This window comes from Podarcis muralis, chromosome 15, assembly GCF_964188315.1.
Source record: "Podarcis muralis chromosome 15, rPodMur119.hap1.1, whole genome shotgun sequence".
In the NCBI taxonomy this organism is placed as follows: domain Eukaryota; kingdom Metazoa; phylum Chordata; class Lepidosauria; order Squamata; family Lacertidae; genus Podarcis; species Podarcis muralis.
Window position 1 is genome coordinate 2028030 of NC_135669.1, and position 27280 is coordinate 2055309.

The 27280-nt window shown below is 47.3% G+C and overlaps 1 protein-coding gene across 1 annotated transcript in view; it reads right to left on the reverse strand.

Moving 5' to 3' along the window:
* The window catches only part of PHYHIP (phytanoyl-CoA 2-hydroxylase interacting protein), a 42948-nt gene extending 18777 nt beyond the window's left edge, over positions 1–24171 (reverse strand). Inside the window, exon 1 of the mRNA XM_028707924.2 lies at positions 23912–24171. The gene's annotated coding sequence lies outside the window, so the exon portion shown is untranslated. The remainder of the gene's footprint in view (positions 1–23911) is intronic.
* Positions 24172–27280: the final 3109 nt, after the last annotated feature.

Genomic DNA, 27280 nt, shown 5'->3' on the forward strand with positions numbered 1-27280 from the left:
TATATGGCCTTCAAAACCTGCAGCAGCCATGAGTGAGATTTGCCCTCCATGAATTTGCTGGTCCCCTTTACAGCCTTTTCAGCACTGGGAAGCTATGAATGTTTAAAGTGGTCTGATGCTGCTTTAAAGGAATGGTGCAGAGGTGGCCTGGCACAAGGCAACTTCCTATGTCCCTAAAGAGGCCCTAGTGAAATGTAAACATCTGCCTCACACCAGTCCCATTGGTGTGGCTTCACAGTTTCATAGCAAAATTAATCCAGACTAAACCACTTCCCATTCCAGATTAGAATGTCTGGGATAGAGCATGGATAGGAAAATTTGAATCTGGTTTGGTGAAGCCAGTTCTAAATTAAAACAGATCAGCTCTTTCAAAGACCTTGTCATCATAACAGAGCATATGTGTTAGGGCAGAGGCAGCTGGCCTATGTGACTCCAAAATGCAGTTTGGTTTACTCTGGCTCTAAAGAGAAGCATCCTGTATATTAACAAGAGGAACCAACTTGGTAGGGTGAGGTCTTATCTAGAGAGGACAAGTCTGTCCACCCCCTTTGAGTGGGGGAGGGGCACTGGATGAGTCATTTCCTGGGGTGAGTTTCCTTGTCTTCACCCTTCCAGTTTAACTATGTAGGTGTAGACTAGGGTTTGAACTGCATTCCTAGCAGAGCCAAGTACCTAAAAACCTTCATGGAGAGTCAGTGTGGTGTAGTGGTTAGAGCGTTGGCCTAGCAACTGGCAAACCAGGGTTCAAATCCTCGCTCAGTTATTGCTCATGGTGACCTGGCATTTGTCACTGCCTCTCTGTCTAATCTACTTTACAGCATTGAGCCAGGCAAAATCGTGTGCACTGCCTAGAGCAGTGTTTCCCAACCGGTTTTCCGCGGCACACTAGTGTGCCGCGAGATGTTGCCTGGTGTGCCGCGGCGGCGGCGGCGGCGGCTGCTACTGCAAAGCAGGGAGAGAAGGAGGCGACGGCGGCGGTGGGGAGCCGGGCAGGGAAGTTGCTGCTGGGGATGAAGAGGCGGCGGCAGTGGGAGGCGGACTTCTCTCCCTCTCTGGTGCTGCTGCTGTGAGGCGCTTGCCAGCCCACCGGCCCCTCCTGAGCGGGATATGGGTGGGCGGACGGGGTGGGTGGGGGAGAGGCGCCGGGCCCGCCTCGTGCCCTGACAGGAGCTGCCGCTGCGCCCGCCGGCGCCCTTGAGGCGGCGCCCCTCATGCCGCCTCGAGAGGCGTTGGGGGGCAGCGAGACTCTGCCGGGCCCCGCCCCTCACTCTGCGCTCGGCTTCAGGGCTGTCTTGCGAGGGGGCGGCGGGAAAAGGCTCTGAGGAGAACCTCGCTCGCTGTCCCGCGTCGCTTTTCCTCACGTCGTTTTCCCTTTCCCTTGAGGGGACGGGGAGGTGAAGGGAGCCCGCCTTCCTCCTCGCACGTGGCGAGTCGTCGGTGGAGGTAGAGAAACCACGCACATTAGATATTCATAATAATAATAATGGTTTGAAATTTAAGACCCCCCCCCCAAGGAAAAGGCACTTTCTTGCCCTGCCCGTGGACCAGGAGGTCGCGGCGGGCGAGGCCTTCAGCAGTGGGGCCCTTATTTGCACTGCCAGCCTGACCTTCACCCTCTTACATATAGAGAGGAAAGGAGACACGGAGGTGCAAAGGCTTGCGGGGCAGAAGTAAGCCCCGCTGAGTTCATCAGGGGTGCCAATGTGAATTCAGTATGATATTGGGGGGGGGGAGGCAAGTAAACCCCGCCCTGCATAGTTGATCACATTGGCAATGCCCATCAACTGGGGGACTGGCCCCCTCAAATGTTTTATTGGGGGACCTGAAGCAGTGGCGTAGCGTGGGGGTGCAGGGGGGCCGGGCGCAACATCTTGGGGGGGGCGCTCGCACTCGAGTGCTAAAATCCACGGGTTAGGGGGCACAAATTATTTGCCTTGCCCCGGGTGCTGACAACCCACGCTACGCCACTGGTCATCGGCTCCGGTTGTTGCCTTTCTCCACCGAGTTCGGTGGACATTGCGCCCGGTGGACATGAGCCAACAGTGTGACGCGGCAGCTAAAAAAGCCAATGCAATTCTGGGCCTCATCAATAGGAGTATAGCATCTAGATCAAGGGAAGTAATAGTGCCACTGTATTCTGCTCTGGTCAGACCTCACCTGGAGTACTGTGTCCAGTTCTGGGCACCACAGTTCAAGAAGGACACTGACAAACTGGAACGTGTCCAGAGGAGGGCAACCAAAATGGTCAAAGGCCTGGAAACGATGCCTTATGAGGAACGGCTAAGGGAGCTGGGCATGTTTAGCCTGGAGAAGAGGAGGTTAAGGGGTGATATGATAGCCATGTTCAAATATATAAAAGGATGTCACATAGAGGAGGGAGAAAGGTTGTTTTCTGCTGCTCCAGAGAAGCGGACATGGAGCAATGGATCCAAACTACAAGAAAGAAGATTCCACCTAAACATTAGGAAGAACTTCCTGACAGTAAGAGCTGTTCGACAGTGGAATTTGCTGCCAAGGAGTGTGGTGGAGTCTCCTTCTTTGGAGGTCTTTAAGCAGAGGCTTGACAACCATATGTCAGGAGTGCTCTGATGGTGTTTCCTGCTTGGCAGGGGGTTGGACTCGATGGCCCTTGTGGTCTCTTCCAACTCTATGATTCTATGATTCTATGACCCCGAGCCTAGGCTTCCTTCCCGCACCCCGCTTTCCGAAGACCGCACACCAGTTGGGCCAGTACATATTCCCCTCCCGTGACTGGAGCGGAATAGCCCTTTCTCTTCTTCCCCAACCCTTGTCGTTGGAGGAGTCCCTCAGTCCCTCGCTTTGCTGCCTCCTCCCCCCCCCCACCCCAAAGCTTGGAGGTTCCCCGGCAAGGGGGAGGGAAAAAAATTGAAAGTTACACTTTCATGCGTCCCTCCCGGCGTGACGCTGCGCGCTGACGTCACAGGGCTGTAATGGTGGTGTGCCTTGAGATTTTTTTCATCAAACAAGTGTGCCTTTGCCCAAAAAAGGTTGGGAAACACTGGCCTAGAGCTCCTTGGAGGAAATTTAGTGTTATACAAATCTATGGAGAGACCACACTTGGCGTGCTGTGTACAATTCTGGCAGCCTCATCTCAAAAAGGATATGATGGAGCTGGGAAAGGTCCAGAAAGAGGCAACCAAAATAGTCAAGGGCAGGGAGCAATTTCTAGTTTGGAAAAGGGCTAGTAAGTGTGGGGAGCATAATGAAGGTGTATAAAATTATGCATGATTCTGAGAAAGAACTCAGAGCAGACACAAAAAATACTTCTTCACCTGGTGCAGTTAAACTACGGAATTTGCCCCCAGTGTGGCTGGTTTTAAAAGAAGACTGGACAAATTCATGGAGGATGAGGCTCTCAGGGCCATGTCCACCACTGCTGTTGGAGGGGAGAGGGCTGCTTTCGCACTCGGGCCCTGCTTGTGGGCTTCCCTCAGGCATCTGGTTGGCCACTGTGAGAAGAGGATGTTGGACTAGACAGGCCTTTGGCCTGATCCAGCAGCCAGCCTCTTCTCAGGAAGGTTATCATATAATAATAAAATCAAGGAGTTTGATGCTGAAGGGGGGAAGCTGCTGGTAGACACCTCAGTAGAGCTGTTTGGTTCTATCTAGACTACAAATACTTTTGTGCTTTGCATCGCTTTTACCAGTTTGGCTTTCCCCAAAGGATCATGGGAGTCTCTTTGGTTTTGTGAGGTTGCTGACTGAGAATTCTCATGATTCGTTGAGGAGAGGAGTTTACTGGGAAGACAGCTAAAGTGCTTTCCTTCATAGATCATTTCTGAAGATGCTGTGCTCCTTGATGACTCTCTAGAGTCCAGTCACACGTGGCTTAGAGTCCCATCCTTGGCTTCTCCAAGAGCAAGAGGAATTAATGGGACATGTGAAAGGCCTAATTTCAGCCAAATAACACCAGAGCACGTGAATTAGAAACGGCATACGCCTTGGGTTGCATCACTACAATAAGCCTTTGGAAATGTGAGAGCATGGAAGCACACTTTCGGGTCAGAGGATGTGACTTCAGGCAAGCTGGCACCTCTCGCCCTACTACTTTGCACATTTGTCTCCTAACCATCCACGGTGACACCTCATGTTAGCATTACCACAATCCTGTGAAGCTACCCAGTAATCTTCCTGGTAGAACAGAGATTTGGGAGTAGACCGCTTTTGCATCATGTTAACGGTCATTTATCATTGGTATGGAGGTGGAGGAGAAATTCAATTCAGTTCACATTTAAAGGTGAACCTACCAAATTCTCATAATAATGCATATTTGTGAAAATGGTGTAGAAAAATGCATTATATTAAGGGGAAACTGCGTTATAAAAGTGTGTATAAAGCTGTATACAAAAATGTGTCTATCAGGAGAAATGTGTACTAAAATGCTGTTAACTTTTCATAAGAACTTTTTTTTAAAGTTGCAATCTGATGTGAAAATGTGAAGAACCGAATTTAAGATTAGAAAAATGAAAAAATGAAACTGATGTATTTGCCCATCCCTAACCATTTCCCTTTTAACTGAATAAATTATTGTTGTGATGATGATGATGATGATCATATATACATACCTAGCATTTACCTAGCATTTATTTGAATGTTCATAGTGTTTTCCATATATGCACCATAAGGCAGGGAACCGTCTCAGGCGGTAAATGTGGTGTGGAGAGGAAATGTGGTGCTGATTAGAGTGCCGGACCTGGAAGACCAGGATTCTAGTCCCCCCCCCCCCAGCCATGAAGTTCACTGGGGGACCTTGGACCACTCATTGTCTCTCAGCCTAACCTACCTCACAGGATTGTTGTGAGGATAAAATGGGGAAAGGGAGAACCATGGGACCACCTTGAGCTCCTTGGAGGAAAGTTGGGATATAAATGTCACAAATAAATGCTGGCAGAATACTTCTGTAAATAAATGCTAGGTGTGCCAAACAGCAGATCCTGCACCCCCTAAATTAACTTGCTGCCCTCAGATGGCATGGAGGACCAGTGGGACACCCAGTGTCAAAGTAACATTCAGCTACTGTCAGTCCAGTTGACTTCTGTATGCAGAATGAGAAACCATTTTGTCCTTTGCCTCAGGCAGCAAAATGTATTGGGCTGGCCTGGCATATATGATCTCAGTAATTCTAACAATCTCCCTGGAAAGTACAGTGGTACCTCTGGTTACAAACTTGATTCGTTCCAGAGGTCTGTTCTTATTCTGAAACTGTTCTTAACATGAGGTGCCAGTGGTGGAAGTGCGCCTCCGGCGCTCGATTTCTGCTCACATCCCAGGGCAAAGTTCACATCAGGGAGCAACTACTTCCGGGTTAGCGCAGCTTGTAACCCAACACTTGCGCAACCAGAAGCATTCGTATCCAGAAGCATTCGTATCCACTGTAGGTCAGTATTACCAGTGCTATTTTTCTAGGGGGGAAATGGTGCTGGAATTCACCATGAACGCCTCCCTTGTTCTCTTATAATGGCAATAGCGTCCACTTGAGAGGGGCCAGAATTGAATTCTGGTGAGTTCTGGCTGAAAAAAAAAGGCCCTGAGTATTACTAACCCTGTACAGGAGTTGGAGAGGCACCGAGGCTGAGAGAAGTTTGCCTAAGCCTACCAGTGAGTTCATAAAAGAGATGATATCTGAGCAGGCAACATCCCAGTTCACAACTAACATTTTAATCCTAACCATGTCTATGCAGAAGTTGTTGGCATCCATCTGTCTCAAGAGACAATAGAGTGTGCCTCCAGCAGTGAAGTCAGCATCAAAGTGACCTCCTGGGACACAAGCCTGGGCAGTATGTATGGAGGTCCTGGGCTGCCCAGACAACAAGACCCACCCCCCTCTCAGCCTCACTGATGGGGTCCAAAGGAAGGCAGAGCAAAATGTTTGGCACCAGCTGGGCTGCAGTAGTAGCTGGAAGGAGGTGTACAAGGTGCCACCCAACCGTCTTAGGGACTCCGCTCCAGATTTATGTGGGCTTTACTCCTTAGCCTTTTCTTCTTCCAAAGATATACCACAAGGGAGCAGAAATTTAGGATCAGAGTTTTCCTTCTCCTAGATGGGCTCCCTTCCCACACTGACGAACCCCACCTGCCCTTTATGCAGAAGTAAGTTTTATCAAATTCAGTGGTGTTCACTCCATGGTGAGATTAGAATTACAGTCTAACAGCCCAATCCAACCCCAATATTCACCAGAATAAACAAGACTGGAATAGACAGGGCTTGGGTTATCCCAGCTGAGTCAGGGATGTCCGGCAGAACTCACACCTGCACACACCTCAAAAGGGGGAGTTGGGTGGGGCAAGGAGAGAGTTACATCTAATCCAAACATTTTTCAGTTCAGTCACCTTACCTAGCAATTTACACCAGCAAAAAAGGTGGTATAACTCTATTTTAAAGGTTTGTTTTCTCTCTGACTGGATTTGGCCAGCTCAGTTGGCAGGAGCTGCACTCCTGAACAGAGTTTGGAAGAGAGATAACTTACACCAGCTTCCATTAGGCCTCTGCAAATTCCACCAGCTTCTTGTACTTGGAGACGCTCTGCAAGTCTCTTCACCACTATGCTACACTAGTTCACACAGATGACTTGCCTTCTACCATTCAACTGGAACTAAGCCATATTATCTTCATATGAGACCCTCCTCCAAGTCCCACCTTCACCTGAGGTTAGGCAGGTGGTGAATGGACAGAAGGCCTTTTTGATTGAGGTGCCCTGCATTTGGAATGCCCCACTTTAGAAAGCCCACCTGATGCCAACTCTGATACTTTTCAATTGGCAGGTGAAAGTTTATATTTTTTTTTTTTTATTATTATTATTATTATTATTATTATTATTATTATTATTATTATTATTTGCCCAGGCATCCAAAACAACTGTATAATCTACTGTTTTATAGTTCAGCTTTTCATTTTTATGGGTTTTTTTTCCTTTTTTGGTGCTTTGGGGTTGCTAGGTTTCCTTGAGGGTTTCCCTATGCAGCCCTGGGTGCTTATGCAGAAGAACAGCTGGCAAATTTACTAACTAGCTAACCACTGCCTGGGACCTCAAGGGGATTCTCAGCAAATGGGTGGAGACTTGGAAGGAGTGAAGCTAAATGATACCCCGGACCTCCAAGGAACATTCTCTTACAAGGTTGAAATACATGGGAAGAGGGCTCCTTAATGAAACCCGTGAGCCTAATGCCAGTGTCTCTGTTAAGCCTAATGCTCTGCTGGTCATGCCTGCTTTTGGCCCACCTTAACAAAAATTGACTAGTTTCCCACTCAGTTTGGTCCTGTTGTCATTTTCATTTCCCAGAATGTCCCCAACTTAGCATCACTCTGCTGCATTGTGGGAAATCAAAATGGCATCGCTGAGCCATCCAGTGCTGCTGCCTCCCACCACTGCCAAATAAGTCCAGAGAAGTCCACCAAGGCCAGCCACAGAGGAGGGGCTCACACACCTGTCCCTGCATAAACAGCACCACCATACGCCTCCCTGAGAGCTTCCTAAAACAACTGCACACCAGGGCCAAAAGGCAGGTGGGGGGCCCTCTTTGTCCCCTCGCCCCACTCCTTGTCATTCTTTATGTTCTTCTGCATACGCACCCAGGGCAGCAATATCAGTCCTAGCATCCTGATATTTAGGCAGCTCCTAAATATGTTTTTGCTTAATGAGGCCTTTCCTGAAGTGTGGCTGAGTCATTTTATGGAATAAGAACTGTACCATCATAGAGATGAGTTTACTGTTTATTAAGTGTTTATCTTTGGTATTTCTGTCTCATTTTATTTTATCATACACCACTTCAGTAGTTTTCAGCCATTAAGAAGTTTATAAATCTGCAAAATAAATACTAATACTCATAATATACATATCAAATACTATGTTTGGTATTCCTAACTTCCAATAATAAATTCACCACACATTTCCCTTCTCCATGTTATGGAATAAATAAGCTGTATTTCTGCTTCCCCTCTCTCCCTCCCTCTTTTCTCCTTTGACTTTACTCGTTTTCCATCCACGTGAGCAGCACCTGCTTCCCTGCCAACTCCTTTCCCCGTGACGGCTCCTTTTGTGCTCTGAGAAGAAACTGCTTGTATTTATAGCTGTCTCCCTGGCAGCCCCCACGCCTGCTTTTTCCCCTGACAGAATTCAGCTGATTAGAACTGAACCCTCTGGTGGGCCTAATAAATCCATCTGATAGCACCAAATCTACCTTCTCTATGAGTTGAGCTGCAAAGAGGAGCAGCATGAAACTTATCTGCACACACAGAGACCCAGCTTGAAACAAAAAGTCAAGAGCTCCACTTCCTCTAATGAAAGAGAGAGAACAAACCAGCTATCAGCAAGAACTGATTGCACGGAGCAAAAGAACCTGTCAGACGGCCCCATAATCACAGTCTCCCGACTGCAACGGTCCCTGAAGTGGCTCTTGCTGTCAGGAAATGGGTGGCTTAAAATAAATAAAACCAGGAATATAAAAGCAGAAGGTACTAGGACTACTTTTTATTCAGAAACATCTCTTTTGTTTTGTTTTGTTTTGTTTTGTTTAAGATGTAAAAAACAGAATACCATTAAAATACTCCGTATCTTCACTTGCAACAAGGCAGACCCCAAACTAAATGCATTTTAAGCTATATTTTTACCACGTACTCTGTTTAGGGTTTGTAGCTATAGTGGTAGAACACAGGCTTGCATGCAAAATGTTCCAAGTTCAATTCCTGGCATTTCCAGGTAGGGAAGAGGAATGCCAAAACCCTGGAAAACTGATGCCAGTCAGAACAGAGCCAGAAGGAACTGGCAAACCACTCCAGTATTTTGCCAAGAAAACTCCACAGACATAAAAAAGGAGAAGCTTTGAGAAGAAAGTGAGCGTTTCCAAGGCATGCTCTGGTTCATGGGGTCACAGAGAGTCGAACATGACTAAGACAACTAAACAACAACAATTACTCATGGTGCAATAGTAAAAAAAAAAATCGACACATTTCTAGCACTGAATTTCAGAATCAGAGGCACTGCTGTCATGAGCCTGGATGTTTGGAGGCTGGGCGTAGTTAGTGGTGAAGGAAAAAGCACTCTTGGCTTGCTCAGGGAGCCCATCATTCTTCAGGGTTGAACTGCAGCGTTTAATCAGCTTCAGGGGTGAAGCGCAGAAGGACAGGTTCAAATAAAGTTACAAAATTACAAAGATCCTGACTGTTTACTACCTGACTGAGGTTCTCTTTCAGCAAGAGCCTATCTATGTCTACTCAAAAGTAAGTCCCACTGAGTTCAATTGGACTTGCAAATAAGTGTGCATAAGTGTCGCCTTTATTATCCCATTTTAGAGAGGCAGAAATTGTCATCTTGATTAATATTTTGATCCCCCACCACACCACCCTCGCTTATCCTGCTGATTAGTTTTCTTCCAGTTACATAAAAGTAGCAGTCAGAGGTTAGGTATCATCATTTTTTCATCCTGCCATCCTCCAAAGGAGCTTGGGATGGCAAACATGGGGGTTATCTCAATTTAGCCCCACCACAATTCTGGGAGGAGGCATCTGGAAGCTGTGCCAAAGCGGAGGCTCTGAGAGGGCAAAAAACTGAGGGATGGCGACACAGCAGGACTCTCTGTTCTGTTTCCATGGCAAAGATACAGCTCCACCCATTGCAGAGGATGGCAGCCCAAGGGATCTGGGAAAGAGCCAGAGCTATGAAGTGGGCACCTGTTCAGAGGCAGCAGAGCTAAAAGCAGTGCCGGAGGCAGGGGGGCGTTGAACCAGGGTTTTTGCCCCAGGTGGGCGCCATTGAGGCTCCCAGCCTATATGTGTGTGTTTGCATATGCGCCTTGGGGGTGCCAATCTGGGTCTTGGACCCGGGTGAAATAAAGCCTACGTTCGCCCCTGCTGAAAGGATACAGCAGGGGTAGCCCACATGAAGTGAGATGGGAACAGAAGTACAACTCACAGCAGCTCCATCCACCATGACCAAGAATGAGGGTTGATGGAGGCTTTCGTTCACAACAGATGGAGGACACCAAGATGGTTCTTCCATGGCTAGGGGGCCGTTGGGCCGAGCAGCAGAACTCAGCTAGCTGCCTGGGGCAGCTCCAGGTCTGGGGAGGCCCTGGCCAAGCAGCAGCCCCTTCGGCCTCCAGGGGCCTCTGGGATCTGAGCCAAGGTCTGCCCAATCCAGCTCTTACACTTGGTTCCCATTACACTGGCTCAAGGGAACCAGGCCTGCTTCCTGGAGGTGGGGCCCTTTCCCACCCTGGTGCCGTTGGGCTGGCCCTCACTTAAATATAGTGAGACCGCCTCACGGTACACCAGTTACATGAAATTCTACAAATTGCCCCAGATTATCTAGTGGGGGACTTGTGTGAGGGAAAACTTAATGATTTGGAGTCTCAGGCAGGATTTGATCAAATAAACAAGAAAGATTTTATTACACAAAGGAAGTTTATGACACAAAGTGGATCATAATGTTATTGCAGGTAACAGTTCACCTAATAATATTTATACTAAATCTAACTGATATTATGGACTTCTAATCAAGCACAGCTTCTTTTAAACTTCAGTTGCTTATGTTCAGTTACTTCACTTCAGGTAGATGTTACAGGTTTTTAGATTAAAGGGTAAATGCTCGGCTTATTTCCAGTTATTTCACTTCAGTTCTTTCTCAGTTGTTGCTGTTGCTGCTCTGATACTTACAAGTTTAAAGTATATCAGGTCTCCAAAAACAACAATATGCTCTCAGAGAGCATATACAGTGGTACCTCCATTTTTGAACATCTCCATTGACAAATGTTTCGGAACTCAAACACTGTGAACCTGGAAGTAAATGCTTCCGTTTTCGAACACACCTCAGAAGTTGAACAGAAGTTGAAAGAGAAATTGTCATTTTGGGGAAGAATCTCTGTGACAAAGATGAACGTACTACCCAAAATGTTATTTCTATTTCAGACAATCCCGGTGATTAGTAGAATAGGACAGTTCAAAGATTGGCAAAAAGCATTGTCAAGCTTTATCTGGTAGGGGAAGAAACCTAGAATAAAATATAAACTTTTACAGATAAAAAAGAAAGAGGCGGATTCTCGCTGCCAGAGTTAAAGATATATTTTGAAGCATCATGCTTGACATGGTTAAGGGATTGGATGAAATTAGAAAATACAGACATATTAGATTTAGAAGGTTATTGTCAGAGACTGCCTCCCGGTCTCAGCTCACAGAAGACCAACGCTAGCCATTAGAACTGTACAGAAGTCTTTATTGGCATTTAGTTTCCATTTCCAAACACTAGCGTGCGTCTCTACGTCTAAACCCTAGACCAGCGAAGCCTCGTCTGAGTCTCCGCCCCCTGTACACCAGCTTAAGACTCTAGCCTTACTCCACCTTCTACGTTTCTCCTTCCTCCTCTGGGTCCTACTACCCCCCTGGGTGCCTTCTTTCCGGGATGCCTCGGAAGCGGACCCTTCGGACTCCTCCCCTTCTCTCCGGCGGGCTTTGGGACCCGGCTCTCTCTCCGGACTGCCCATTGCGCCCCCCTCCTGTACATTTGAACTTGGCGCGCGCGCGCTGCCCCTGACCTTCCTTTTGACCGTTACCTCGCTCTCTGATGCAGGCGTGGCTAACCCTGACTCATGTCCTTCCGCTGACGGAAGGCTGCCTGCTGCCGATGTTTGGGACTCCTCCCCCTTACTGCTCTCCGGTGGGAAAGTTGGTCCCGATTTCCAGCTGCTGCTCTCTGAGTCCCCTCTGGCCCCTCCTTCCTGGGGTGTTCCCTCTGGCAACCCCCTGGCTCTGACCCCTGGGGCCCCTTTCTGTGAATCCTCTGATTCACTGGAGAGACTTAGAGACCTCGGATGGCTACCCTCGCTGACTTCTCCCTCGGATTCCTCTCCCTCGGTCTCTACTTCCTCCCTCTCCTGTCCCTCTGCTCCTGAACCCCTGACAGTTATGAAAATAGATATGGGTGGCACGCATATTTGTGATAAATTTAAAGTTCACAGAGGCTTCCTGAATCATGCAATAAGAAAACCACTGTATGAAGTCTGGATTAAATACAAAGAATTGCTAGAACGTAAAACACCATGGTGGATTTCGCCAGCAGAGGCAATTTCAGTCAAGAGGTTAAATATGAAAGGTAATTGGCCTACATATAGGGAGTTGATAAGGGAAAGGGATAAAGTGTTAAAACTAAAATCATATGATGAAATATGTGATATGTTAACACGTTGGCTACAATATCATCAAATTAATGATGTAGATGAGGAAATTAAGGAGGTAATGATAAAATGGGTAATTGACATTGGGCATAATATTGATTTTGACAAATGGGCAAGGCTATGGAATAAGGGTATGAAATTTACTGCATGCATGACATTGAAAGAAAATATAATGAAAATGATGTATAGATGGTATTTGACCCCTACTAAACTAGCGAAAACGTATAAAACAAGCAATAAGCAATGCTGGAAACGCAAGGTTAAAGATAGAGATTTTTATCATATGTGGTGGATGTGTGACAAAGTTAAACTATTCTGGGATAGTATTTATAATGACTTAAAAAGGATGCTTAGGTACACACTCCCAAAGAGACTGGAGGTGTTTCTGCTAGGAATGGTAGGAGGGGAAATATCAAGAGCTGATAAAAATTTGTTTATGTATGCAACAACAGCTGCTGGAATTTTATTAGCCCAAAAATGAGAACAGCAGGAGTTACCAACTGTGGAAGAATGGCAGGCGAAGATGATGGGTTATGCGGAACTGGCAAAGCTGACCCGGAGAATCTGGAATCTTGGGCGACCAAGAATCTTGGGCGAGAATCTTGGGTGACCAAGTGTTCCAGAGAGAATGGAGTAAATTTATATTATATAGAGAGAACATATAAAGACACTTGGCAGGACTGAGATAAATCTCACAACGTTTGTAATAAGAGACATTCTATGTGTGATTAAAGTGTTTAATAATATAAGGTAGAATCAGAATCGAAATGTAAAAAATGTGGAGAAATATAAATGTGATATAAAAAACCAGAAGATGGAGGGAGGGAAGTCAAAAGCTCGGCAGAGCAAGGGATAAAATGTTCTTTTTTTAGGATGTCAAAAATTGTAAAAACTGGAAAAACCAATAAAAATTATATTAAAAAAAAGAAGTTGAACGGCCTCCACTGAGTGTATATGTTATTTTTCTCAATTTTCTCTATTAAATTTGCAGACCACTCTTTGCTCCTCGGTTTTTGAACATTTCAGAGCTCAAACGGTCTTCCAGAACAGATTACGTTCGAAAACCGAGATACCATTGTACTTCAAAATTAAAATCATTTCTTTTCAGCTACAGCAAGCCTGGACAAAACAAGTCCCTTATGGCACAATGCAGATTGCCATCTGGGTAAACTGCAGAATGGAGCCAGCACAGCAGGTCACTCTAGATGACTTGCAAAAGTGAGCCATGCTGCATACTACAGGGCAAGTCAACCTGTAAGAACACCCTTTTCTAAGATCAAATACTAAAAGTGTAGAAAAACAAAGGCGATTTTTTCATGGAGGCAAACCCATTACTATGGAGATAACAATTTTGCTGCACTGGAACCATTTTCTGTCATACGAAGATTTGCTATGTTCTAATGGCTTTGACAATAAAGAATGTGGCTGATGAAGGACCCTGTTCTTGAGTGATCTCTTTCGGCCATTGCTCAGCACTGGAATAACTGCTTCTCAGGCTGAAGGCTCCAGATTCCCCCTCCAGGTGGGGCTGAGAGAGTTCTGCCTTCCTGGAGATCCTGGAGAACCACTGCCAGTCTGGATCTGGCCAAGCCGGATGGCCCAATGGTCTGACTTGGAATGGGTCAGGTGTTGCTCAGCCCTCGTCCTTTAAGGCTGGCAAACAATGCCCTGCGGAGAGTCCCCTCAATGAGAGTGTAGCAGCCTCTTCTCAGGGGTGACCTGGTTCCTGTGCGAGAGCCACTTGGTCCCAAATACAAACATTGTCTCCGTAGTTGTAGCTCAATGGCCGTAGAGCATATGCTGTGCAGGAGGTCCTGGATTCCATCCTGGAATCTCCAGGTAGGGCTGAGAGAGATTCCCCCCGAGAAACCCTGGAGAACTGTTGCCTGTCAGTGTAGAATGGCCAACTGCAAGCGAGACTCAATCTCAGGGTCATGGGTTTGAACCCCACGTTGGGCAAAAAGATTCCTGCATTGCAGGGGACGGGCCTAGATGACCCTCGTGGTTCCTTCCAACTCTTCAGTTGTATATGAATCAATTTGGGGGGGGGGGTTGGGGGTTTGGGGTGCCACCCGGAAATCCTGCCATAGAGTAATTAGGGATTCCCGAGAAGTTTGAGCTTTGTAAATTCTGATATGAACTAACCAGATCAGCACCTCCTGGACTAATGTGGAACTTGGTTACCCACCAGCTGCTGCCTGTTCCAAATGCTCTAGCACAGTTCTCAGCTCATGAAATATATCAAAATGCTTATTTTGAGAGAAAAGCCATTAAAAATACATACTGAAATGTGATTTTTTTGTGCAAATTAAAAACACACCACAGAAATGGGCAAAAACAGACTTGTGAATGAATATATGCAAAAGCTATATGGACCAAAAAACAGAGGGATTCTTCCACTCCTACTTGTGAGTGGTAGAAGAGTAGTTTGAGATTGAATTCTGCCCTTTAGAAAGAGGGGAGGGAGGATGCAACCCAGCAGCTCGACTGTGAGCAGGTGAGGAATCCTGGCAGCATGCCTCTCCCAAATTCCAAGCTGACCAAGATCCTGCCCTAAAGCACTCCCAGATCCAAGGAAGACAGTGGCAGGAAGGCGGCTGCGACTCGTGCGCAATGGATGCATCAGATTCCGGCCTGACTCAGGCAGCAGAAAGCAGCACGTGGCTGGGGAAGCATGTGGGTGTAAAATGCTCCTGGTAACCTGGGAGAGATTCTGGATATGGGAAAGAGTTGCTTAGCAAAGAGCTCTTCTCTCTCTTTTGAAAGATGCATTATAGGGAGGTTGCATAATAATCTCCTTCCAGGAAGGATTCCAATAGGAGGCTGGAGAGCCATCTGTTAGGAATTGTAGAATAACAGAGTTGGAAGGGATCCCTAGGGGTCATCTAGTCCAACCCCCTGCAATGCAGGAATCACAGCGAAAGGGTCCATGACAGGTGGCCATCCACCCTCTGCTTAAAAAACTCCAAGGAAGGAGAGTCCACCACCTCACAAGGGAGACTGTTCCACTGTCAAACACCAATTACTGTCAGAAAGTTCTTCCTGATGTTTAGTCAGAATCTCGTTTGCTTGTAACTTGAATCCATTGGTTTGAGTCCTAGCCTCCAAAGCAAGAGAAAACAAGCTTGCTCCCTCATCAATCTGATGTATTTGAAGATGGCTATCATATCTTCTCTCCATCTCCTCTAAGCATACCCAACTCTCTCAACCTTTTCCACACCTTGATCACCCTCCTTTGCACACCTTCCAGTTTGTCAATCCCCTTCATAAATTGTGGTGCCTAAAACTGGACACAGTATTCCAGGTGTGGCCTGACAAAGAATAGAGTGGTGCTTCATGAAATATTGTTTGTCCTCTGCCTTGAGCAGGAGGTTGCCATTGTTCAGTGCTGGAGCATCTGCTTTGTAGAGGGAGAAAGCCCCATTGCACTGGGGAGGGGGGGAGTGCTGGTTTCCGTAGCACACTGGATTATAGTTAAATCTAGCCCATGGATCATACAGTTATTTGGGGCAGAGATCACTGAAGGTGCAGTGGAACTAGGGGTGTACGAAGGCATCAGTTTCCGTTGTGTCCTGCGTTTGCCACCTGCAGCACTCTTTCCGTTCTGCCGCCGTTCATCTCCAAAACCAACATTCTTAGTCTTGCCATCCACTGTGGCAAAATTGCATAACTAACGTAAATTACGTAATTAATTACATGTTACTCAAACCACATTGGCATGATATTATCTCACCCAGGCAAATTAGGGGGGCTGGAGGGATGGGATTGATTTTCATTCTGGGCATTGGATGCATAAGCAAACATTGACAATTTCTGTTCCCATTTCCCTCAGAATTCTCTGACACCCCTAAATGGAACCAAGAGTTCTTAACCGTCCATACATGTCAATAAGGAGCAGACCAATCCGGCCTCCAAGCGAAGGGAATTCCATAACCTGGACATCACTCCAGAAGATAGCTTCTCCTGCATGCCAGAATATGTGGGTGTTCGCAGAAATGCTGTTTTGTCTCTAAAAGCACGTGTATGAGAGAGAAATAAAGTGTGCATGTCTGCAAATGGGATGAACAACAGCAAGGGATGATGCTTAATTAGGTGCATGCACAGCTATCCAGACTTTTGAACACCAGTTCCGTAATTAAATAGTCTCAGGGCATAAGAACTGCCGAACTAGTTCTAACTACAGGTCTACCTGCTCCACTAACCTGCTTCTAAAAGCATTCAGCCAGAGGTCTCTGGGGCACTGACAAACTCATTTGCCCCCAGTGCCTGATATTCAGAGATATATTGCCTGTTAACCTGGAGGTTCTACTGCAGGTGTTGACAAGATTTACTTAATCCTCTTCAAAGCCATCTAATCAAAGCCCACACCTTGTTCCACTGAGTTAATTGCACGCTGTATCCAGAAGCCCTTCCTTTTGCTGTACTCTAAGCCATGAAGCTCCCTGGGTGACCTTAGGCCAGTCGCTGCCTCTCAGCCTAGCCTACTTCACCAGGTTGTTGTGCGGATAAAACAGAGCGCAAGCAGCGGCATGCAGGCCACCTTGAAGTCCTTGGAGGAAAGGCGAAATACAAATGTCACTACAGCAGCACCAGCAGCAATAAGCTCCAATGGAGATGTTATGAGAAACGAATGGGGGGGGGGGGGAGTGTCACTCTCTCTGCATACTTTGAAATTAAAAAAACCTCTGTCATAAAAAAACCTTCAGGCGCTTGAGCCTTTTCCTCGTAGCCAAGCTAATCCAAACCCCTTCTTGCATACAGACTCACCTAGGCCAGCAAACGCATCTCCCTAACTGTTGAATTCATGCCATTTCAATCACTGTTGCTTCAGTTATTTTTTTAAATGCCTCGAAAAACAAGAAATGAGACATCCCTTTCAGAGGAAGAGCATAACATGCCTTGCTTGTAATCCCAGTCAACATGCCAACATAAAGAACAGCAGAACGGGGTGTGGGAGTTTTGAGGCGGGTCACATGGAATAAAAGACATTTTGCAGTCCTGGCTAAGCAAGGACTTGCACAGAGAGGAGAGTTGAAGGGGAGGTCTCTGAAGCAAGGTGTAGGAAGCAAAGCCAGAACTCCTTGGTTCCCCCACTCACGTCCCTGGAGTGTTTCCCACAGCACCGCCCTTCTGACATTCCAGACCTTCCCTTTAGACGTGCCCGCACAGCCTCCCCGAGAAAAAGCTCCATCTCCCGTTTGCAGAGCTGAAGCAGAGGAGTCAGAGGAAGAGGCCAAAGAGGTGAGGGCCTGACTGCCACCAAAGGGAGCAGTGAAGGGCCTTTCCATTAATATGGACCACCCATCTACAGGAAAGCAATCACCTGAGCCAGGATAACGGTCAGGTCAAAATGTTCCTGTCAGGAAACAGCAGCAACAAAAAGGTTCAGTATGCAACCCCCCAGGCAAGCTCACATGGCCTCATGCTTCTCCTCCACTCACATGTTCGCAAGCACCACCACGTGGATATGCACCCACTCACAGCAATCCAACTCCTTCACAACCCTGCAGATAATGACTCAAAACCATACATGCACATTTCTGCCAGGTTCTTTCTCAGAAGCACATGCAAAGACACCTGAATCTCCCCCAGCTTCTACCATGGAGGCTACCAGGTTCGCTCCCTTCCAGAAAGATGCCAGCCTTTCCCCAGCCTGGCACCCCCCAGATAATTTGGTCTATGGCTGGCTGTAGTCAGGTTTGGGGAAGCTGCTGATTGCTAAAATTCTCCAATCTTAAATGCAATATGTGGAAGTAAATCCCTCTTCTTTGGCCTGAGAGCCACATCCCCTTGTGTGCAACTTTAAGGGGCTGCATGCCAGAGGCAAATGTGTGTGGACCAATGGATGTGCCTCTTCCTTTGCGCAATGTTCAGTCACACAAACGTCAGAGGCCTCTAAGCATCCAATCTGTCGGTCCTCCATTGAGGCAGGCAAATGGCATGCTTAGCAGCGCCAGGATACAGTCCAGCCAAGCAAGAATCACTTGGGGAGTGCAGAGCACAGCTGGGTAGAGGCTGTGCATGGGAGGAGATGTGAGGTTCTACATGCCTGGCATGGACAATTCTGTCCTGAGCAGGGTGGCCAATGCCCTGACTTTGCGCAAGGCAGCTTCTTATGAGAGATGGACACATGTCCAGGTGCACACTCCAAATCTCGCAGAGACCACCTCACAACTGGCTGCATGCTTATTTCTTGTTTCAGTGCAGAAAGTGGAACTTGAGCGTTCTTACCTCACATTTAAAGACCACACAGTGTCCTGGGGAAATGATTAGGGATTTGAACCTGGGTCACTGTGAAGAACTTCTCCACTTGTGAGTCCCAGCACAGCTATCCAGAGGCCTGCTGCCTTCAGTACAGTAAAGGTGAGGTATTAATCCAAGAAAGAAAGAAATCACCCTTGTTCAATATGTGTGCAACTGTGTACACACACAACGCACCAAACCCAGAAGTGACCCAGGAACGTCATAAACACATCACTGAAGCATCACCCAAAGGGTGGGGCATCGGCAGTGCCAAACAGTGTTTGCAGGCTAATTTTCACTGGGTTTCAATTATATATGATTTCACCGACATGTACGGTGCCTCAGAACGTAACACCTGTGTAAAAGGGGGGTCTGCCTGTACTGGACATAGTACACAGCCGTTGTGGCAAGCAGCCACTGGTAATCTCACATTTCATGGATTTGTCTAATTCCCCTTTAAAGTCACTAAATTTGGTGCCCATCACCTCCCACTGCTTTAAAAGGGGATTTGAAAATATATCTATCCATATTCTGCAAATAAAAATAAATATTGTGATACTCTACTCCCCTATTCTACACTGAAATGTTTAAATGTTTCTGTCCTTGAATCTTCCTGCCACATTTGCCATCCTCTCCTGCCAGACCCTTTGACACCCAGTGGGTTCGAGTGTTGAATTAGGACCGAGGAAAACAGGGTTTAAATAATCACTCAGCCACGAAGCTCCCTGTGTGACTCCAGGCCACTCACTGTGTCTCAACCCGAAACTACCTCACAGGGTTGTTGTGAGGATGAAATGAGAAGCTGGAAGAGCCATTTAGGCCCCCTTGAGCCCCTTGGGAGGAAAGGTGAGGTATTAATCCAAGAAAGAAAGAAATCATCCTCATCTGTCCCACTATTATCCCAACTATTCAGCTTCCTTGGATAGCCTTGGGCTTTAGTTTTATGAGACACAAAGAAAAACTTCTCTCTGCCCACTTCCTGTTTCCTTCCTTTTAGCGGCAGCTAAAACTTAGTACGATAAGGGACGCGGGTGGCGCTGTGGGTAAAACCTCAGCGCCTAGGGCTTGCCGATCGAAAGGTCGGCGGTTCGAATCCCCGCGGCGGCTCGGTTCCAGCGCCTGCCAACCTAGCAGTTCGAAAGCACCCCCGGGTGCAAGTAGATAAATAGGGACCGCTTACTAGCGGGAAGGTAAACGGCGTTCCGTGTGCTGCGCTGGCTCGCCAGAGCAGCGATGTCACGCTGGCCACGTGACCCGGAAGTGTCTGCGGACAGCGCTGGCCCCCGGCCTATAGAGTGAGATGAGCGCACAACCCTAGAGTCTGGCAAGACTGGCCCGTATGGGCAGGGGTACCTTTACCTTTACCTTAAAACTTAGTATGCACTATTATTGTAGTAGTTGTTGTTCAATTTCTTACACATCCTTCACCAAAAGGTCCCATGAAGGGTTACAGCAATTTAAAATATAATATTAGAATCAGCTTAAAAGAAATAAAATCAAAAAAATTAGTGAGTGGGGAATATGCTTCAGGTTCTGTGTGATGATTCCTCAAAAGGACCTGTATGTCTTTTAGGCCACCATCTGAGTGCCTATTGTTGTGAAAAAATATATCTGCTTATGTATCAGAGTTAAAAGGCATAGGCACAAAACTCCCCCCCCCCAAAAAAAAAAATTTTACTAGGATACTTATACCAACCCACACAGATCTCAGAGCCAAATTATAATTTTTTCACGCCATTAGGCCTTGCCTATATGATTTTTGTTTAAAAATTAGCCAGCGCTGGAGGCAGGTCAGACTGGGAATGTGATGCAACAGCTTTAACTCTTTACTCCGCCCTGGTGCCAGTTAGATTCAGCTCCTTTTCTATTCACACTGTAAGGAAAACTCCTGCCAGCCCTGACTGCAGCTTCCCTCCCACTGCAAATAAATACTGAGGAGGCCTTGGTTCCCACTGGGACCACAGCAGGGGCAAAGGCTTAGACTCCCCACACCCTGGTCCCAATCCAGCTTGTGGGGGTCCCTCTACACCAACTACTTGTTAAACAAAAATCAGCTGCGCAAGCTCAAGCGATGTACCAAGTGGCTACCAGATATCATGGTTGTGTGCTACTTGCACCACTGGGCGTCAGGTGCTTATAGGAAGCCTGCAAGCAGGAAGGAAGCACGCTGGAGGGCCCCCCACCCGGTATTCCCTGACTCCTCAAAGAGCAGGCTGTTGGGCGAGATGTGCCTTTGGCCTGATCCAGCAGGGCTGTTCTTAAGATCTTATGACAAATGTCACATCTACTCTGGCCCTCGGATGGTGACCATGCTGGCTCTGCAAATTCCCCTCTGCACACTCAGATTCACACACCCATACCCCATATTATGAAATACAGGGTAATGAGTTTGTGGGTGCCAGACTGATCCTGAGCCCCTGGACCCAGCAAGGGTTAAAATATCAGCCAGGCTAGTTTTCTGTGTTTTTGCCTGAGTGATGGGCCATTACAGAAGAACAAAGGTAATTGCCTGGGTGATGGGCCATTATGGGAGAGCAACAGAAAGGTAATGGGCCATTAAGAGAGCAAAGGAGAGGGGACCCTGTGCCAGATGACAACTGAGTTGGGCCCCTCCTCCAGCTCTTAGATAGTTAGAAGGACAAAGCCAGAGTTGCAGTTGAGCTTCTCTGTAAAGTCAGAGAGGCAGAGCACAATGTTTGATTTATGTTAGAATCCAAGGCTGAGTCTATGGAAGAAATAAGCCCTTTTTGGGATGTTAAAGCTCTGTACTCTCTCCATATAGGTTTGTATATATGTGTAACAGAACCATATATCATAAAGACACTACAGTCTCTGCTGTGCCTCATTTCCCAAAGGAAACACAAACCCTGGATGAGTGATGGAACCCCTGGAATCTTGCACTGCCTGCAGCAATAGCTTTGTGCCCATATTCAATGTGTACTTGAATGCCCTACATCCAAATAATGTCCACGTACCCATTAAGAACCTTGCACGCCCATCCACTACTCCCCGAGCAAAGTCATGCACATAAGCAGCCCTGCTTATGCTAATGTAAATGTCCATACTTTCATACCCACTCATGATAACGCACTTGCAAATATGTCGGCACACATATTTCACAGTCTCAAGCAGACACTTTCTCTCTTGGTTGATCACGTAACTTCCTCATAGTTCTGCACACTTATGAATTCCCATAATTATGTGCAAGTCATGCGCAACCCTGCATGTCCCCACAATACCATTTCATGTGTACTGCTACAGCTAGGCACACACATCAGAGTGACATAAGATCTTAATTAGCATTATTGTATCCACTTAAAGAAATGAAATCATTTAAGAATATAGTCATACCTCATGTTACGTTTGCTTCATGTTATGTTTTTTCAGGTTGCGTCCCGCAGCGACCCGGAAGTACCGGAAAGGGTTACTTCCGGGTTTCACCGCTTGCGCATGCACACAAGTGCTAAATCGCGCTTCGCACATGCGCACAGGCACCAAATTGCACCGCACACTTGCGCCAATATGGCGTTTCAGGTTGTGGGCTTTTCATGTTGCGAACGAGCCTCCAGAACGGATCCCATTTGCAACCAGAGGTACCACTGTACATACAAGTTCCTTCTGACCTAAATGTTGAAATACTAAGCTTGAGGTTTTTTAATAAGGCAGATCGAAAAATATGAATAAATAAGATCCTAATTATTCTACATATGCCTTCATTCAAAATGCCCTTTTAAAATCACATCTTCCCTACACATAAACCCTTGCTTTATTTTTTATATTTATATTCCAAGTTTCTTATATTCTACTCACCCCACACACATGCCTTTTCACTTTACAACAACCCTGTGAGGTAAGTGCAGCTGAATGAGACTGACTGAGCTTCATAACAGACTGGAGATTTGAACCCAGGTCTTTTTAATCCTAGTCCAACACTCCAACACCACACTGGCTCTACGTAGGAACACAAGAATCTGCCTTACACCAAATCACATCACTGATCCAATGGGCAGCAGCTCTCTGGGTTTTCAGACAGAGATATTTCCCAGTCCTCCCTGGAGATGTCAGGATTTAAACTTGGGACTTATTGCTGTTTGTGCTGCCTCTAAACCTCTTCCCTACTTCTAAAATCTGTTCCCACAAGTACTCAGGTGGATAGTTATAAAACACTTAAGCCAGCATGTAATGCACACTCATCTGACTGTGCATGGAATAAGTTGACTTCACATTTTCACTGTGACACGCATTTTGCCTATGCATGCAAGTGGTGTGTACTCATGCTCTCCGACACCTTGTCTAGAGCCCCAGACTTGCGCATGCACATACAATCACTTGAATCTGCATATACCAAAAACCCATCTGAAACACAAAGCCAGGCAAGCACCAGCAGGCTCCATCCGTGTGGCCTCTGTGCCCCCCATCCCCGCACTTTTTCTTTTCCCTAAGCCCTCTGCTTTATTATTCTTGCAACATCATCTGCTCCTTGTTTGGAAGAACCTAGCTGAAGTTCTTGGTGGTTTCCCCATGTTTGGCGGAGCTGTGGGAGTGAAGGAAGGTCATCCCCTTCGGGACAGTGAAATTCAGTCTGACAGGTCCAGTTGCCTTCATTAAGTAGATTCCAAAGTGAGGAGGAATCGGTTGACAGGATCTGTGTCCTGCCTGTCTGGTCTCATTGTTTGGACCAGGTTCCTGCTGCCTGTCCTACAACATATGGGTTTGTTTTCGAGGGGGGAGCTCTGTGCTGAAGCAGTGTGTCACTCCTACAGCATTTCCCACCCCGAGATCCATTAATTCTCCAGAGCAAACATTCCCCCCCCCCAACCCCATCAGCAGAGGAGAAAAGTCCTCTAAAGGGAAAAACCACGCGGCTTGGCGAAATGTGTCCCCTGAGAAGACGAAGTGAGTTGCTTGAGGCTTTTACGGGAGTCATTGTCAGAGAAGCATCATAAAACTGCAGTTGGAAGGGACCCTGAGGCTCATCTAGTCGAACCCCCTGCAATGCAGGAATATTTTGCCCAGCGTGGTGCTTGAACCCCAAACCCTCAGATTAAGAGTCTCCTGCTCTACCCACTGAGCTAGGTCCCTCTGCTCTCCCCTCCTACACTGCCGGCCTTTGGATCACTGGACTGTAATCTCTTTGGGGCAGGGAGCTTGACTTGCTCTTCATTTTTGTTTCTTACATGGATGTCCTGCCTTTCCTCTCAGCCGCTCCGGGGCTGACGGACATGGTTCTCCCCCCGCAGTTTGTCTGCACGAGAAACCTTTCCGGAGAGGCAGCGCCTGGCCCCGCGAGACGGGAACCTGCGCCTCCCCGGCTCTGCTCTCGCCCTGCCACCGGGGGCTTAGCCGAGGGCCGGGCTGCCGCCTCGAGCTCCTCCAAGGAAAGGCGGGCAAGGAACGGAAGGAGCGGCATAGGCAGAGCAGGAAGGTGTCGCGACTCCTTCCCTTCCACGCCGAGGCTTCTCCCGGAGGATCGCCCTCCTACCTGGCTCCGCAGGAGACTCCGGACCTCTGGGAAGTTAACGTGGTGGCGGCGGCTGCGCGGGGAGCGCGCCTCAGCCGGGAAGCCCGAGAGGGCGAGAGCGAGCCTGCCCCAGCAAGACCTCGGCTCTCGGGCCGGAGCAGGAAGGCGCGCGGCGGAGAGCGCAGCCCGATCCGTCTCCTGGGGACTCCGACCGGCGCCGCGCAGAGCGAGCAAGGACTCCGAGGCTCCGCAGCCGAGCAGCAGCAGCAGCAGCAGCCGGCGAGGGAGGCAGGCAAGGCGCCCCCGGAGCCCGGCTCCTCTCGCCCAATCAGCTCTCAGCCTGCGCAGCATCCAGGGCTGCAGCCAATGACTGCGCCGAGAGGCGCCAGCGCAGGAGGGAGGGAGCGCGCAAGGCAGCGCGCAGCTCCGCAGTCTCTCTGCGCCGGAGCGCCCGGAGGGAGGCGAGCCGGGCAGGGCCGCTGGGCCACGCGGAAGGGAGTCCCGAAGCCAGAGGCGCCCAGGGACTCTTCGCATAACAATCCGCTCTCCCCCCAATAAAATATGGGGGGGGTGGCTGGCCCCCAAAGTGGACGGGCATTGTTCGCCGCCTCTTGTGATCGATTATGCGGGGCGAGGTTTATTTTGTATAAATAATTCTGCAGCGCATCGTCCAGAGCAGCGTTCTCCAACTTGCTGCTCTCCAGATGTTGTTGTTGTTGTTGTTTAGTCGTTTAGTCGTGTCCGACTCTTCGTGACCCCATGGACCAGAGCACGCCAGGCACCTCTGTCCTCCACTACTTCCCGCAGTTTGGTCAGACTCATGCTGGTAACCTCGAAAACACTATCCAACCATCTCGTCCTCTGTCGCCCCCTTCTCCTTGTGCCCTCCATCTTTCCCAGCATCAGTGTCTTCTCCAGGGAGTCTACAACTCCCATCAGCTTCACCCTCAACATCTGGAGTGCAGCAGACTGGTGAAGGCAGGTCTAGAGCAGACATTATGGTCTACATCCAGTGCAGAACTGAGCCCCACTGAAATCAATCGATTTAAATGCACCTATAACTTGTGTGTTCACTTTTAGCCTCAACAAGTGGGATCTGCAACAAAATGTTGCCGTTTGAATGGATGCTGCTCAGGGAGTCAGCCAGCCAGGCGTTGTTCCATTTCATTTTGACTTTTTTCTGTTTTTCCTCTGCCCAACAGACCACTCTGTTTTTTGTGGCTACTGAGTACGCCCTGTCATCATGGGGCTGTTTTGGAGGGTCCCTCTATTCTATTTAAATAATTACATGTCTTCAAATATTGGTGTCCTCTCAAGCCTGCTGATACCTCCTACTTGCCGATAAGTGCTGCTGCTTTGTCTGCATAAAGATCCATCCTTGGAGAATGAGTTTGCTACATAAGTTTTCTTTTGCACCAGGGATGCAGTGGGGTGGGGAACTGTGGCCTTCCAGATGTTCTTTGGCTACAACGCCCATCAGCCTCAACCAACATAACAATGGCCAGGGATGGTGGGCATTGCAATCTAACATCTGCTGGGCAACAGACTCTGCAAACTCTGTCTTACACACACCATCTTTGATTATCACATTTGGCCTAAATAGCACTTAGGTACAAATATATCTTTAGAGTGCTTCCAGATGGGCATTTATTGTGGAATTGGAGCTGCTCGTGCACCCTGCCCTGTGAGACTCCATTGCAGGCAACCGCACCGCCTGGAGACAGTCAGTCAGGTTGTGTATCCAGAGGAGGAAAGACCACTGGGATGAGCGCAGAGAAAAGAAACACCCTGCTGCATGTGCAGCAGCACAACTGGACACCTTCATCTGCCCCAACTGCAACAAAACAAAGTCTTTCCCGCATTGGTCTCCACAGCCACAGCAAGTGCTGCAACCTTCCAACAGTTTGACTTCATACCCAAAGGCACACTCCTCCATTGTCTCCTGAGGCAAATGGGTGCTAACCAATTCCCCTTCCCCATTTAATCCATGGAAAATCCAGCAATTTTTTTTTTTTTTAAATACACCTGTTGCTAACAATCTGTTTGCAATACCCAGATGACTCATTTGCATTATTTATCCTCTTGAAACAAAAAAGCACACTGGCTAAAACAGAAGTTCTCAAACTGTGGTCCAGCAGTGGTCCATGAACTTCTTTCTAGTGGCTCAGAAGACAGAAGAGGTCATACCCATCACATTATATATTCATATTGATTTTTAATTGTATTTTTAATTGTAATAATTAATTACAATTTTTAATTGTATTAATTGCTTCATTTATTTATTATATCACACTTTATTGTATTACACTTTGAATCCTGTGGTATTCAAATTGTAATAGAAATTGTAAATTGTAATATTTTTTACAATAGAAAAAAGCAAAAAACAACAACTTTAAAAGCATCTTGCATGTAGCACAGTACATTACAATTGCTACATCAGGCAGAAAAATAATTAAGTAGTCTGCTAAGACCTTCAGCAATTTGGGAGTGATCTGTTGCCAAAAAAAGAAATGTTTGGGAACTACTAGTCTAGCATGTAGCTCTCCTCTGCTTTCAGTGCTCCAACAACAAAGTTCACAAGTGACACATGCCAAACTACAAGGCACTTTTAGTGTAACTCATGAAAAAGCCCAAGGACTAACAACCTGGCACGCAGAGAGGAAGGATTTGCATTTGTCAGAGACAAAGAGAATCAAAGAAGAAGAGAAATGAGGGCTGTGGAGCAAGGGGCTCCAGCAGAGTCATTCAGCACAGCGAATGGAGAGACACAGTGCTACCTTATGCAAAAGGATAAATGAACACAACACTTGACCTCCCTAAAGTGTGACATTCAGAACTAGTAGGAAAACATTACAGTCTCTCCTGCTGATGACCTGAGTTCTATGGTTCTTCGGCAAAAAAAGACTACAAAGAGAAGCTGCTGGGCTCTAATTTATCACCAAATTGGATGCTATTTAAATATGGCTTCTATCAGGTTCATGTTAGTTTCCTTCCCATTGCAACTAGTAAATCCATCAGAAAGACTGCAGTGTGTACTGGTCATTTTGTTCTTATCTTGCATGCAAGATGAGCTTTGCATAGAACTGTCAGAGATGGTTTCTTGCCTTCATTGTTTTATGAATCTCCCTCTCTAACACAGTATATAAATTAGGCTGCAACGCTAGCCTTACCCACCTGGGTGTAAGCCCCCACTCAGTTTAATAGGACTTGGTTTTGAGTAGACATGTTAGGAATTACACTGTAAGACCGTCAACGCTTGTGCCGTAATCAGTCTGTTAGATATGGAACTGCTACAAGATTTGCCTGGACAGACGAACATGGCTGCTTCAGGAAATTGGTGCCTTGTTACATTTCTTGAAAAAAGAGTGAGGGACAGGTGGTTCAGGGAAG